Source organism: Protopterus annectens, chromosome 14.part0 (assembly GCF_019279795.1).
Source record: "Protopterus annectens isolate FY-2018-M chromosome 14.part0, PAN1.0, whole genome shotgun sequence".
Classification (NCBI taxonomy): Eukaryota; Metazoa; Chordata; order Ceratodontiformes; family Protopteridae; genus Protopterus; species Protopterus annectens.
The window spans coordinates 710,964,381-710,980,713 of NC_056748.1; the positions used below are offsets into that span (position 1 = coordinate 710,964,381).

Below are 16,333 nucleotides of genomic sequence, written 5' to 3' on the forward strand. Positions count from 1 at the left end.
TTCAACATGTTGACAAACAAATGGGGGAGCCCAGATATAGACCTGTTTGCCTCCCCCCCAGAACTACCATTTGGACAAATTTTGCACAAGGACTCCCCACAAACAAGCCTGGAAAGTGGATGCTCTGTCCTTCAGCTGGAAAAAACTATCAGTTTATGCCTTTCCTCCTCTGCCTCTCCTTTCCAAAGTACTGCTAAAGATCAAACAGGACAAACCAAGGACGATATGGACTGCACCCGACTGGCCATGCCAACACTGGTGTACCCCCTCTTGTGCAGTGTCACTGTTGGCTGCATGGCACCTGCCTCTGACCCCTACCCTGTTGTCTCAGCAGGAGAACGAGATTCTGCACCCTCAGCTTCAAACCCTGAACCTAGCAGCCTGGCTAATTACCTAATCTTTCCCTTACCATCCCTCAGTAAACCAGTGATGGATATCATTTTAGAGGCAAGGAGGCCTAGTACTAGAAAATCTTATGCTGAAAAATGGAAAATATTCTGTGCCTGGAACCAATCTCAAGGGATGAGCACAGCAGCGCCCAACTTACCTCAGATTTTACAATACTTAACTGAGATGCTTCACAAGGGACTTTCTTTTTCCTCCATCAAAATTCACGCCTCAGCCATTTCAGCTCATTATAACACAGAACCTCTCCTCTTCTCTCATCCATTGCTCAGGCAGTTCTTCAGAGGGGCCAAAAATTTAAGACCACCCAGGCAGGAGTTGGGACCTTAACTTTGTATTGGAGAAACTCACTCTTCCTCCTTTCGAGCCAGCTGCTAGTGCATATTTTAAATTCCTTTCTTGGAGAACAGCCTTCCTTTTAGCAATCACTTCAGCAAGAAGGGTATTTGAATTACAGGCCCTTATGGCAATGGAGCCTTTCATCATCTTTCATGTGGACAGGGTGTCCCTCAGAACCAAGCCCTCCTTCATGCCCAAGGTGGTATCCAGTGTGGCTCTCAATCAGTCCATTCATTTGCCAACCTTCTTTCCTTATCCACAGAACAAAGGGGAATGGATACTGCACTCCTTAGATGTGCACAGACAAATTAGATTTTACTTGGACAGGACTAAACCTCAAAGTAAGTCTGAACAACTGCTGGTGGCATTTGCTGCAGGGACAGAGGGGAAGGCTATTTCAAAGCAAACCATTTCTAAATGGATAGGCCATTGCATTCATTTCTGCTATAAGCACCATGGAAAACCTATCCCACAGGGGATCCAACCCCAATCAACCAGGGCTGTGTCTACCTCTACAGCCTTTCTCAGAGGTGTCCCTACCAGGGGCATCCTAGAAGCTGCTACCTGGAGTTCTGTACATACCTTCAGCAAGCATTACCATTTTCCAATTTTCTCTAAATCCAGAGCTAGCTTTGCCACTGCAGTCTTGCAGGGTCTTATAGCTGGTCCTAATGCTATCTAAATTCCTCCTCCCATCCTTAGCTTTGGGAATCTACCCAAATGTGATGACTGCATTAGTGAAACCCGAACATAGTACAGTTGTACATACTGGAGGCTGCAACATGGACATCTGTTCATATCTTCACCAAGCATTACCACCTGCCTATCTTCTCCAAATCCAAGGTAGGCTTTGCCACTGCAGTCTTGCAGGGCATCCTAGCCAGCCCCCAGTCTTCTTGACTGCCTCCACCCTTTTCCTCAGCTTTGGGAATCAACCCAAATGTGATGACTGCAGCAGTGAAACACAAAGGACATAGTACAGTTGTGTACACTTACCATAAATGTAGATGTTCAAATGTATTCACTGTTGCAATCCTGGATGTCCTCCAAGAATGCAACTGCAGTCCTGACATATGGGTTGACCTGCCTCAGGCAGCCCTTCGGTCGGCCAGATTCCAAAGTCTGGGTCCGGCGTCGGCCGATATCGCCTCCTCCCCGACGTCAGAGCGGCTGGAGTATAAAGGCATCAGCCGACGCCATCTTCTTCAGTCTTTCTTGCCGCACAGTGCCCGAAGCAGAAGCAGTTCGCAAGTGCCGGTCGGTCAGCTCCTGTGTTTTCAGTTACCGAAGTCATCTAAAAGCTAAGTACCCCGTTGGGGAACATTTTTTCTTGCCTCAGCCGATGTCAGAACAAATTGAGAAAGTTACTAATTGTTTGTCTTGTGGTAAACAAATACCTCATAAGGACTTTCATTCCTACTGCCTCCCTTGCCTGGGCCCAGACCACGACGTCTCGGCCTGTGCCGCCTGTGCTTGCTTTAATAAGCGCACTCTCAGGCGCCGGGCAGAGTTTGCCAAAGACTTTTTTGGCGAATCTTACGCTTACAACATGCCGTCGGAACAACCGACAACACAAACTACCAAGAAACGAAAGGACTGGGACCGACATCCTCGGCCCGCGTCTTCCACCGATTTAACGCCTAAGCCCTCCGCGAGTGCTTCGGTCCCTTCGGAAGCGGTAATTCAACCGCTCCAGGCCGACGACAACGCGTTAACTCATCCCTCGGTCTCGGAGGCTACACCGGTGCCGGTTGTTGATTTTCCTCTGGAAACCGAAGTTCTGGATCTACCTGACACCATTCCAGTGGACAAGGTTACCCCTGCACGTGGGGCAGCTAGGCCTCCTGTATCCATGTCAATCAAGGCCTTTGCACGTGCTAAGGCCGCCAGCCAGGCCAAGGCCCATCCCAAGCCTGCTTCTCAGGCCCCTTCTTCTGACAAACAAATCATGCCTCTGGCTGCAGATCTTATTTCTCTTATTAGGGGGTCTCATCCTCACCCAGACAGAGGTTCTCAGCTGCCTGCAGAAAAAAGGCCTAGGACTGAGCAGGCAGACAACCTCTCTTCAGATGAAGCCTCTGGGGATTCAGAGCATTCAGAAACCCAAGAAGAATCCTTCCAGGCCTATGAGGACTCTGATGCTGAGGAATCTATTCACTCTGCCTCCCCCCCAGAGGATTTTTCTTTCGGTGAAGTCCTCCACTCCATGAGGGAGCATTTTAAGCGGCAGGGTCAGGAATTTTCTGATTCCAGGAAAAGGCTACGTACCTTCCTTAAGTTACCCCAGCACAGACCTTTAGCTATCCCGCCAGTTTTGGATGTCCTGGATGATGTTTTCTCCCGACTCCAGTGCTTCCCCTGATTCTCTCCCTCCTGCTCCTGTCAAGCCAGACCGATATTACAGGGTCCCTGACACTCACAAGCATCTCTTTAAGGTCCACTCTGTGGATCTAGAAACTATTTCACAAGGCCCCAAAGGAGTGGCTACCTCCTCAGCCAGGAATCCACTGCCAGCTGACAGGGAAGCAAGGTCCCTGGAGAGATGGGGTAAAAAAGTCTATACCTCTACCACCCTTGCCATGAAGTCTCTTAACTGCCTTTTTCATATGTTTCAGTACCAGGATTATTTACTGGATGATTTGCAAAAAAAGATAGCCTCTCCTGAGCCTATAGATAGAAAGGCATTGCAGGATTCGGTTCATAATACCCAGCAGGTTAGTAATCATTTTCTACAGTGTGGTTATGATGCATTGGAGGCTTCATGTAGGGCAGCTATGACAGGGGCTGTTATCCGTAGACATGCTTGGTTGAAAGAACAACCACTGCCAGATCATGTTAAAGTAAAGCTCCTGGATGCACCTCTGGATAAACAGAAGCTTTTTGGAGCTAATGCTCAGGATGTGTTGAAATCTATTGAAGAAAAGGCGAAATCAGTTCAAACAGTAAAGGATTTCCTCCAGGTTCAGCCCCCAAGGTTCAGCCGGAATTGGCCTTCAAAGAATTGGTCCTTTCCAGTCTCTGACAAGTTTCAAAGGGGAAAGAACAGGCGTGCACGAGGTAGAGGGCAATACAGAGGCTCCTACAGGGGACGCCAATGGCAACCACAAAATCAAAGAAATGGCACAGGTAGTACACCTGCACCACAGGGACAATCACAATGACTTACCTTACACTCCGCCTACCAAGGCTCAAAGAGAAGCACCTATAGGTGGAAAATTATCTCTATTCTCAAACAACTGGCACATTATAACAAAGGACAATTGGATTCTGGACATAATAGACAGAGGTTACAGGTTCCACTTCCATACCTTACCAACAGGACAAGGCATGCCAAACCTGCCACAAAGTCAAAGGGCAGAGGCACTCATAGAAGTCTCAAAGCTGTTACAAATAAAAGCAATAGAGAAGGTTCCTCCTCAGGAACAAGGCCAGGGATTTTATTCAAGACTGTTCCTTGTTCCAAGAAAAGAAAAACAATGGAGGCCTATTTTGGACTTGTCCGTTCTAAATACTTTTCTCATGGTGCCAAAATTCAAGATGCTGACGTTACAGCAACTTCTTCCCATGCTGGGCAAGGGGTCTTGGCTGGTTACTCTGGACCTCAAGGAGGCATACCTGCATGTCCCCATCAGACACAGTTGCAGAAGATACCTCAGATTTCTTGCAGGAACAGAGCACTATCAATTCTCAGCATTGCCGTTTGGCTTATCTACTGCGCTCAGAGTATTCACGAAATGCCTGGCATCAGTAGTGGCACATTGCAGGCTCCAGGGGATTCAAATATACCCTTACCTGGACGACTGCCTAATACAAGCAGACAGCAAACAGACCTTGGTAAGACACTTGGATTACATCATTCAATTGCTGCAAGCTTTGGGATACACAGTCAACATTCAAAAATCAAGATTACTGCCATCTCAAGAGATTAAATTTCTAGGAGCAAAACTGGACACACAGTTACAAATGGCTTTCCTCACAGAGGAGAAACAAGAACAGTTAACAGCTTACTTCAGAGGCCTAGCAAAATTAACCCACCTGACCGCAAGGAAAACCTTGCAGGCCCTGGGGTACATGGCATCTTGCATTCTTCTAATCCCTCTGGCAAGACTACAGATGAGAAAGCTGCAATGGTACCTAAAAAGCTTGTGGTCGCAACACAGCCACAACCTAGAAGACATAATACCACTCATACCATGCCTGCAAAGGGAATTCCTGTGGTGGGCTCAAGCAAGTCACTTAAACGAAGGCATGCTTTTCAGCAAACCTCCAACAAGTCAAACTTACAACAGACGCCTCAGACCTTGGATGGGGGGGCGCACATGGACGGCAGATGCATTCAAGGGCAATGGACTCCCATGGAGATGCATCAGCACATAAATCAAAAAGAGATGTTGGCAGTGATACATGCAATACAAGCCTTTGGAAAATCTCTTTAACAAGGTCATCTGCTAATAAGAACAGACAACACCACTGTCTTGTGGTACATAAACAAGCAAGGGGGCACTCATTCCTACCCCCCTCTGCAGACTAACAATGATTCTTTGGGAAAAGTCCGTGAAACTGAACATCTACTTGCAAGCCCAGTTTGTTCCGGGCAAGGACAATGTTCTGACAGACAGATTGAGCAGAAATTTCTTAGATCCACACGAATGGATGCTACACCCACACATTTTCGCACAAATAGCATCTGCATGGGGAAGACCAGACATAGACCTCTTTGCATCTCATCTCAGTCATCACCTGGAAAGGTTTTGCACAAGGATACACCATCCTCTAGCTTGGAGAACGGATGCTCTTTCTTTCAGCTGGAATGCTCTAACAATTTATGCATTCCCTCCTCTACCTTTGCTCACCAAGGTGTTACTGAAGATCAAGGCAGAACAGCCAAGAGGAATCTTGATAGCTCCAGACTGGCCAAGGCAACACTGGTATCCACTACTATTGAGCATAACTCACTCCAAACCGTGGCCCTTGCCTCAATGGCCTCTGCTCCTGACTCAACACAGTTACAAGACTGTTCATCAGAACCTGCAAACCCTAAAGCTGACAGCCTGGAGAGTTCCATGACTCAGACCCATGATTCACTCTCCGAAAAAGTTCAGGAAATTTTGCTGGAGGCACGCAGACCTTCCACCAGAAAAACCTATTCGGCCAAATGGAAGAGATTCACCATCTGTAATGTCAACAAGGGCCAGGATGCATCATTGGTGAACATAACTCAGATATTGGAATACTTGACAGAAATGTTTCACAGTGGCCTCTCATACTCCTCCATCAAAATCCACGCTTCAGCTATCTCAGCACATTACAACTGTGATCCACCTGTGTTCTCGCATCCTTTGCTAAGACAGCTTCTAAGAGGCATAAAGAATATCAAACCTCCAAGGAAGCTACCAATCCCTGCATGGGACCTCAATTATGTCTTGGAAAAATTAACTCTTCCTCCTTTTGAACCAGCAGCATCTTCAGAAATGCAATTTCTCTCTTGGAAAACAGTTTTCCTGTTGGCAGTCACTTCAGCAAGAAGAGTCACGGAGATACAGGCCCTCATGGCAGTTCCTCCCTTTATCATCTTTCATCAGGACAGAGTTTCCCTTAGGACCAATTCTTCATTCATGCCTAAGGTGGTATCCAGAGTGTCTCTAAACCAAGCAATTCACTTGCCTACTTTCTTTCCTAATCCCCAAAATAAAGGGGAAAGGTTGCTGCATACTTTAGACATTCACAGACAACTACGCTACTACTTGGACAGAACAAAGTCCACCAGGAAGTGTGACCAACTGTTTGTAGCCTATGCTGCCGGAGTGCAAGGGAAAGCAGTCACCAAACAAACTCTCTCAAAATGGATTGGACACTGCATCAGATTCTGTTATTCTTTTCAGGGAAAAGGTGTGCCAGCTAATGTTAGACCACACTCCACCAGAGCTATGGCCACATCCACAGCTTTTCTAAGAGGAGTGGCTACAAAAGACATTCTAGAGGCTGCTACATGGAGCTCCATGCATACATTTACCAAACACTACAACCTGCCATTATATTCCAGATCCCGAGCAGGCTTTGCTTCGGCAGTCCTGCAGGGCCTTCTAGCTACACCATCTCTTGCTTAGTCCTACCACCCCCAGCTTGGCTATGGTATTCAACCCATATGTCAGGACTGCAGTTGCATTCTTGAAGGACATAGTACAGTTTTGTACCTACCATAAATGTAGATGTCCGATAGATATGCAACTGCAGTCAGGATTTCCCTCCCTCCTACCCCTCTGTTTTTCCCATTTTGGGTCCTTACTCCCCTTACCTATCAGCTGGGGATATATGTTATGGTGTATCTGTTTATTACTGTTGTGCATGTCTGATTTTATCTGTTTATCCATTCACCAAATTTAGCCTTCATTGGAGGGCACCTGGCATCTGGGGCAAGAAACACTGAAGAAGATGGCGTCGGCTGATGCCTTTATACTCCAGCCGCTCTGACGTCGGGGAGGAGGCGACATCGGCCGACGCCGGACCCAGACTTTGGAATCTGGCCGACCGAAGGGCTGCCTGAGGCAGGACAACCCATATGTCAGGACTGCAGTTGCATATCTATCGGACATCTACATTTATGGTAGGTACAAAACTGTACTTTACCCTCCCTCCAGCCCACTGATTTCTTTGGCTCTACCTCTACTCTCCTTTGCTATGCTTAAAAGCTTTTTGGTGTATTTGCTTTTTTATTGAAGGTGTATCCTTGTATATATGTATAGATATGTTGTATTGCTTCCCATTAAGGGGGCACCTGACATCTGGGACAAGAAAAACTGATGTAATGGCGTCGGCTGCATGTTTTGTACCCCCTGATGACCTGACATCAAGGAAGAAGAGACAGCAACCAACACAGGACCCAAGACTTTGTTAATCAGGCCAACTGAGGGCTACTGCAAGCAGGTAACCCGAATGTGATGACTGCAACAGTGAATACACTCGAACATCTACATTTATGGTAAGTGTACACAACTGTACTTTCTTCCACCATATCCTGGCTCCCACTTGGGGGCTCCTGACAGGGCAAGAAAAACTGTTGTAATGGCATCGGCTGCCTTACTTTATACTACTAACGACATGATGTCAGTCCTGAAGCGACAGCAACCAAGGCAGAAATACTAGGCCTCTGATATTCGGTCCGTCTGAGGGCTCCCCTGGCAGGGATAACCCAAATGTGATGACTGCAACAGTGAATACACACGAACATGTACATTTATGGTAAGTGTACACACCAGTACTTTTTCAGTATTAATTTTAGTCTTCTAAAATATTCCTTACCAAGTTTAATTTGCATTTGTTCATATCTTATTGTTGATCCTTCAGCAATTCCCAAATATTTATACACTCCCTCTTGCTTAAGTTCTTTTATATTGCATTCCTGTCCTAGGCTGTTGATTTCTTGGTGCTGCAGCTTTCCTACTTTAAAGGTTTCTTTGCATATTTATCAAGACCAAATAATATTTTTACATCATCTGAAAAAGTTTTGACCACTTGCAGTTGTGCTTTCAATTCCTTATCTGATGAACTATACAGTTTTAAATCATCCACAGAAAGAAAAGTCTTTTCACTTCATTGTTTTCTGGGAACGAAATTGTAGCCATGACCTGATCTGTTCAGTAGACAGCTTAATGGGGTAAGGGTAAGACAAAAGAGCTGTGGAGACAGTCATCCTGGAATATCCTCCTTTGAATTTTTATCCTTGGAATAAGAATTTGTCCTTTGTCATAGCTTAACTGCAAAGTGGTTTGCCACTGTTTCATGGTTGCTGTAATGTAATTGATCAGTGTAGAGTGCATCTTATACATTTTAAGTACGCTTTTATCCATGAATGGTGGAGTACTGTCATATGTTTTTGTAGTTTATCCATGCCATACTTGGATTCTTCCCATTGTTACAGTTAACCATCATGACTTGTAAATGATCCTTTTTTCCATATGACTTTCTTTTGTTACCCTTTTGTTCTATTGCCATGATGGAGTTTTCTTCTAAGTGACTATAAACTGTCTTCCACAATTCCAGTGCGTAATGTATACATCGTAAGAAGGCAAATTATTGATTTGTAGTTTTAGGATAGCTTACAGGTTTGGTGTCTGTTCGGGGTGCACATATAAATAGTTCTTACTCATGGCTAAGTTTTCTTGTAAAGACTCATGGCCAAGTCTTCTTGTAAAGATGTCAGTACTTTTAGCCAAAAGTTAGTTTCTGCATCTGGGCCTTGGGTTTTCCATTTAGGAGCTTTTCTTAACTTTGTTTCAGTCTCTCTGGCTGTTAATTCATGCCATTCCATATCCTGTACATTTGAACTTCTTATTCTTTCTTTTACTACTACTGTTTATTTAGCATCTTTATGTTCCGTAGGATCTTCATAGATATTTCTCCAAAATATATCTATTTCTTCTTTTTTGGTGATGTTTCAATTCCTTTTGCTTTGTTTCTCAATAAAACATTTTTGGTTCCTCAATAAATTGCTTTTTTGTGCTTTTCCTTTATATTTATCTGTATATCTTCTAAGTTTTCTGCCTGTGCTGATATTTTTAGTTTATTATTTATGATAGTACGCAATAGTTCCTGATCTGTTCTGATACTGCACTTTGCGTTCATCACGTCCATCTCTGAGTAAATTGTTGAGCTGTTTCCTCCTCTATACTCTTCTAACAGTATCTTAATTGCATTATTGTTTTCTCTGTTTAGTACTTCCATGATGGCATTTGATTTCTTGCCTTCCTTTCCCTTACTACCCTGTGTTTTTGTGGTAAGAAAACAAAGAAAGCAGCACTTTATAAAAAAGCAGGTGGGTACGATACCAGAATAAAGACACTTTAATCGCAAGAAGACAAAAAATATAAAATCATAAACGCTTTAACTTTTTCGCCACATTTTCGTCACCATCAGACTTTATCAGGTGTAAAAATCACTAAAGGTAACCCTTTTAAATATACAATACCATAACTCAGTGGCCAATTAAATGCAGCAATTAATCCATTAATGTTCAAATGCTAGAATATATATAAAATTCCGGAATTCACTGTTAATACACAAAATGTATATACGGCAATATTAAAACACTATCAAAAAGGTACTGTAAAGATGTATAAATATGACAAAATCAGTTGTTAAAAAGAACTTTTCTAAAACTAGATATACTGTTTAAATGAAACAAAGCTCCCTCAAATGGTGGAAATGTGCAGAAATGAATAATCTCAACAAAAATATAGACTTTATCTACAAAAGAAGACTAATAGTTTAAAAAAAATGAATGTTTGTTAAAAAATAAACTTTTTCATAGATATAAAAAATAATAAAGTAAGGTACTTATTACCTGTCATAATCTGGCAGCCCTCAGTTTTAAAACAGGAGCTAAAGAAACATTTTTATTCAGCCCAGGGGTTTTATTAGCCTCAAGAACCAACTGCCAGTACAATTCTTTCTAAACTTTCAAAATAAAATTTTCATACCTTGAAAACTATATACAGCCATCCTAGACATATATTGGAATATTTTTGTTAATCGGTCCTGAGCTTTCATATGGCGGCAATACATTTGTCTAAGTGTATATTTATTAAGATATTTACAAAAGTATGAAAACATATACTGTTTAATAAGCAGTATGTATAATACTAGATTTCTCCCAAGATGTGCAAATTGCAGTGCAGATACAAAAAACAGTGTACAGTATTTTTTCTAACAACATCTAAGGTTTCACCTGATGTAATGCAACGTTTTTTGTAAATATCTTGGTTTTTGAAGTATTAAGTACATATGGAAATATTGCTTATTTTCATAATTATTAGCAAACTACTAGCAAATATTTCCAGTATAATGTGATGTAAACCAGCATTTTCAGTAAATTGTCCCATCTCCCACATTGGTATTTTCACACAACATGCCTCAATAAAATTTAGGTGCGTCATATATGAAAATATGAGTATAAACATGAATAATAAGTGGCAAAGAAAGAATAGTTTCTCCACTCTAGGACATCCTAGACTAGCAACTCTGTCTTTTTATTAATAGCTCATTGGCTTTTCAAATACTATGTTATTAGCTGGTAAGTCACTTACTTGAAGGACGCAGACCCAGAAAATTTCTGTACGCCATAAGGAGGTATCCGTGTGAACGGGATACATACAGAAAAGTCATTAATAGGCTTGAGTGAGTTAATATGGGCTGTTGGGGTGGGGGATAGGATATAAACATGCACTGATTATAATATATGTAAGGTTGAGGTATTTTCTCATAGTTTAATGTTTGAATTTATACCCTTGGCTTAATGTAATATGTTTGTGTGTAAACATGTGGGCTTTAAAATTAAGAGAACACTGTGAAAGTAATTAAAAGTTTTCATTTAGCAAATAAATGGTCAGTGTGAGTTGAGAGATCTCCACCTGAGGGCAGCTGTACATTCTGTTCTTATGTTTTTATGGAGACAAACTGACTAGAGGTGCAGGTGATAAATCTGAAGAGATATGAGCATTGTTTATTGAGAGAATCATAAAATTAAAATGTACGAGGGCAAACAGCTTAGTAAAAAAAATAGAGATTATAGGAAGTGCATAAGAGATAGCAGCTTTCCTGGTACCTAAACTGTCTCAATATGGCTAAAAGTTGTTTTCTGAAAGCATACAAGCTGTTTTCCAGATCTAGGAGGGGAATAAAAATAAAATAAGAGCATAAAGCAGTTAAAGTAGGAGCACAGGCTTGTAACATGCACCTTACCGTGGATCACCTTCATTTTTGGTTAGGTAGTGCTTGTGAGTGCAGTTGTCAGGTTGGTTCAGTTTCCTATTAACAGGGTTAAATTTCGTTATTTGAAGAGGTACATGGTTTTTTTTTTTTTTTTTGCTTTTGTTTTAAGTTAATTGGTTATGAGGGTGTTATTTATTTTGTTTGAGATTTTCATTAAAATAAAGTCATGTAAATTGTGACACAAGTTTAAATGGAGATTAACAAGAAAGAACTGTGTAAAAGATCAACCTGCCAAACATTAATGGGTACATGCAACACAAAACTTTGAAATGGACATTTAAAAATGCTGTTGCGTGCGATAATTAGGAATAATATCTTCTTATGATGGCTACACTGTCAGTAATATTTTGAAACATGAATGGCCTCACAGGTATAGACAAAAAGATAGACTATTGAATTATATTAAGAAATACAGAGTGCAAATAGCAGTGCTGCAGGATACACATTTGGGAAAAAGTGAGTATGTGAATTTGATAAAGAAATGATTTTGGGATGACATTTAGCAGAATATCTGAGATAAGTGAAATCGGGAGTTCTTATACTAATTGCAAGAGGAGCTCCAGTAGTGATAGAAGAAAAATAAGATAATGGTGGATTTATGGTAGTAAGGGACTACTGGCAAGAGATGAGGATTACCCCGACATGCATTTGCATTACACCTAAAACTACTGTTATCAAGCTTAAGAAAATTTTGAGAGAAATAATTGGCTTTCTGCAGCAGATATTACCTATAGGTGGGGACTGGAACTTGTTTGCAACAGTGAGGCTATATCTGGGGAACCTAGATTGGAAAATATAACAAAAGAGGGTAGATTTATGAAGAAATTTATGAAAGTATTTGCTAAGGAAGACATGGATTCAGTAGTATGAACTCTGAGAGAATTTACGTATTTTTCCCAAAGGTACAATAACTGAACAAGACTAGGCAGAAATTATATTTCACAGAAACGTGTGCATTTTTATTGAAAGCTTTAACACATATTCATAGGTTCATAGATTAGTACTAGGCTAACTGCCCTTGTGAGCCATTTTAAGCCTAGCCAATTATCCCTTGTGAGACTCAAACCGTGTACCTTGTGTTTGTAAGGCAATCACCTTAACCATTAGGCCACCCTCCCAACCCCAATATTCATTAACTGTTTCAGATTGTGCGCCAATAACAAGTAAGATAAAAATGCAGGGTAATGAAGTAAAAATGAGACACTGGAGCTTCCCCAATTGCTTGTTAAAAACAGGGAAATTCAAGGAATGGGTAGTGGAAATTATTCAAGAGTTATCAGGGAAGATAGAAATTTCTTCAGAAATTATAGCTAGTAAGAGTTTAAAAATAGGGTAGAAATAAAAGAGAGAGAAATGATTAAGAAGTAACAGGAATTTAGAGGGCCCGACAAAGGTTAAAGTATTAACAGAATAAGGGGAATCTCCTAAAACAAGATGCGGTGCAACTACAGACTGCTAAAGAGAAAATAAGGGAGTATCTGGATAATATGCATGAGTTTAGAAAGATTGCTGTCAAGAAACTTTTTTTTGATAACTCAAAAGCACAAAAACGTAGCACAGTAACTAGGGCAACAGAAAGTAGAAAAGGTTGTTACCAAACATGGGGAGCCTATAACAAGAAAAATAATCGAAGATCTTGTAGAGGTATTGAAAGTTATTTTGGATATTTTATGAAGATTTGTATAAAGCAGAGAAGTGGGGAAATCAAGAAGAAGCACAAAATTAAAGTATTTATGGAAGACTTGTGTGCCAAGGTTAGAAGTGGATGAGGTTGAACAATTAAGAGAGGAGAAGATGAGATAAAAAGGTGACATATAGTCTATCTGCAAGAACGTCTCCAGGAATGGATGATATTCCTGTGGAAGTTAGGAAGGAAGAATGTAATAAAGATCTGGAAGGTTTTCTTTAACTATATTTTTAAAAGAGGGGAAGCTCCAACATCCTGGAAGAAAACTGTAATACCTAAAGACTGGAGAGATCTATCAGACACAGCTTCATGTAGGCACATTTCAGTTTTAAACCATTACTATAAAGTGTGTTGTCTGTAATAGCTAATAGAATAGCAAAGGTGTTGCCAAAATTGATAAATATGGATCAGTGTTGTTTTAGAGAGGAGAGGCAAACGTTTGACAGCATTAATAGCACAGTGGTGATCTAGAGGGAAGCAGAATGTAAGAAAATACTGCGGTTGTCGTCGGGTTTAGGAAGTTACAAGGCTATTCGCCCTGAGGCCCTTACAAGCCAAGCCAAGAATTTAGCCCATGTTCTGACAAGTCAGAACCAAACCAACCAAATGAAAAACTTGAGTGGAGATCCAGGTACCCAGAAAGACCAGTACCAACAGCCGAGAAATATCACCAACCGATTTATTAAAATCAACAAGCAGCAAAAATAGCAAGTGGTAGCAGTTTAGCACTTTCGTCTAGGTAAAGACTTCTTCAGAACTGCTAGTACATCCACTGTTTCACTTAAATATTCACAAAATCAACACGTGATCAAACCGACCAATGGAATACCAGTGTCAACTTTCAACTATGTTAAAATCCAAGATACAAGCATGATAATAACGTGTACAATACCAACATCATTCACTAATGAATAGCAGCGTTATACAAATATATGTTAAACTCAGGAATATAAATAAAAACAAATTGTGTAAACTCCAGAACATTTAAACCACATTGTATCTGTGATGCTCAAGACTCTCTCCCCAGGCCTTAATGAAAGTAGTTCCACCCCCATTCTCAAGTTAAAGTATCACATGTACGAATCCATTTGAGTTTCTTTTTATTTAAATGATACTCTGTGTAGAAACCCCTTGGATCATTGTCCATGTGGTCAATCATCACAAACTTGAAAAAATGACCCTCACAAGAAGAGATATGTCTGTAAAGAGCATCAGTAGACCTTTCTCTCCTAATGTCATTTAAATGCTCATAAATTCTCTCCTTTAACATCTGACAGGTCTTCCCAGTGTAAAAAGCCTTACATTTTTGGCGACTTGCTTAGATAGGCAATTGAAATGCCTTTTCACTTCTATTTTCTTATGCCTAATAAAGAATGAACCACAGCACTGGGTATGTTGGCAATAGTTGCAGTGGTTGCACTTACCCTTTGGTCTATTTGAACCCATATTGTCCCTATTTCATCTCCAGTAAACTCTTGAAAACACTTACCTTTCCTAAAAACAATGTTTGGTTTAGTACCAAATAATTCAACACCGTCTTTAGTAGAGGTGACAGTTGGCCAGAATTTAATAACCACTTCAACAATTTCCTGACTATTCTCTGAAAAGGTAATGACCATAGAGCATTCGTAAGGCACCTCAGTCGCTTGAATACCATTGTTGTCATTTTGATCCATAACTGAGTCAACATATGGGCCTTTTTGGATAGGGAGTAAAGGTTGGTAAAAAGCTTTGTTCCTTTTACCAAGGACTTCATCCTTGACAGGCACCAATAGTTCCAAAGGGGTAACCCCTTTTGGTGAACATGCCAAGACACTCGCCCATCTCCTGGCCAAACGTGGTGTCTGACACCATACGAGCCAGTCGTACAAATTGCCCTTTCACTACTGCTCTTTTTTGAAAAGGAGGGTGCCAACTGTCGTAGTGGAGATAGGAATTTGAAAAGGTCTTTTTACAGTAGATGTTAGAACAAAAACACTCCTTACCATAATCCTTACTAACCGTAACATCTAAGTAGGCTATTTGGTCGTAGTCAAAGGTATGAGTGAATTTCAAAAATGGGGTAGGCATTTTATTGTCAATAGTTGATTTGTGAGCAACTGGTCATTTTACATCCATTTTTTGGATGATATTTCTTTTAATATGGAATGACTCAGTCAGGAAGTTGAATGAGTTCTTGGAATACATCAATAACACTACCCCATTTTTGAAATATTTGTAGGACTGTATTTACATCACTTTTATGTGCTCTATCTAGCTTTGCTATGAGCGTCAAGATTCTCATTTCTCAAATGAGATCATTAGAAATAACTGCATGATGCATTGCAGTATGTTAGAGTTCCAGATCACATTGTCCTTCATCAGCAAATCCAGTGAGACACAAAAATATTTTATGGCAACACTCTTTATTTTCCAGAATAGTATTGACAGCTACTGCGATTACATAAAGGTAGGTTTGACATTGCAAGACTGAAGAGATTAACTTAAGTACAGTAAACAAAGCAACAGCCTTGCTTATATGCCATCTTCTGTAATATTTTTTCCAATCACAAAAGTAACACAGTCATCATCTAGTGCCAAATCACAGTTACATTTCAGAATTTTCTCATGCTCTGCTCCTGTAATTGTGCTTAACACAAACAACTACGCATTTATTACAGAACTCGTATTAAAACAAGGGCAGAAAGTAGTGGCAGACTGTCCATGTTTCTAACTGCATCTCCTAGTCATTCAGTGCTCCATAATATTCGTCTATAATGCAGACTTGTCTCTATAGTCAGATTTGCAAAAGACAGCTGCAGTACCTATGCCTCATGGAACACAAACATGTTTTCTGGCCTAGCTTGCTCAAAAAAAATGAATTAAATAATTTTACTTGAGAAAATCCATTATGACACTTGATCTTTTATATTTTAACCCACTAGCACATTTGCAGTGTGAGAAATGTTGCACACCTGAAGGCAATACATTAAGCAAACTGTCAGCTTATTTTAAGTGTGATTTACATTCATGGCATGTTCTTCTGTACACAGAATAAACATTTATGATTAGAATAAACTGGAAGATGTTGCAGTGACCAGCGGGTATTCGTAATGGCACTTTCGATGGAATGTTTGTTTTTAGCAGGGTTGAGTA

General features: G+C 40.8%; 1 protein-coding gene across 3 annotated transcripts in view; it reads left to right on the forward strand.

Moving 5' to 3' along the window:
- PER3 (period circadian regulator 3) overlaps positions 1-16,333 on the forward strand; it is a 508,287-nt gene that overhangs the window by 344,487 nt on the left and 147,467 nt on the right. The gene's annotated exons all lie outside the window — the stretch shown is intronic.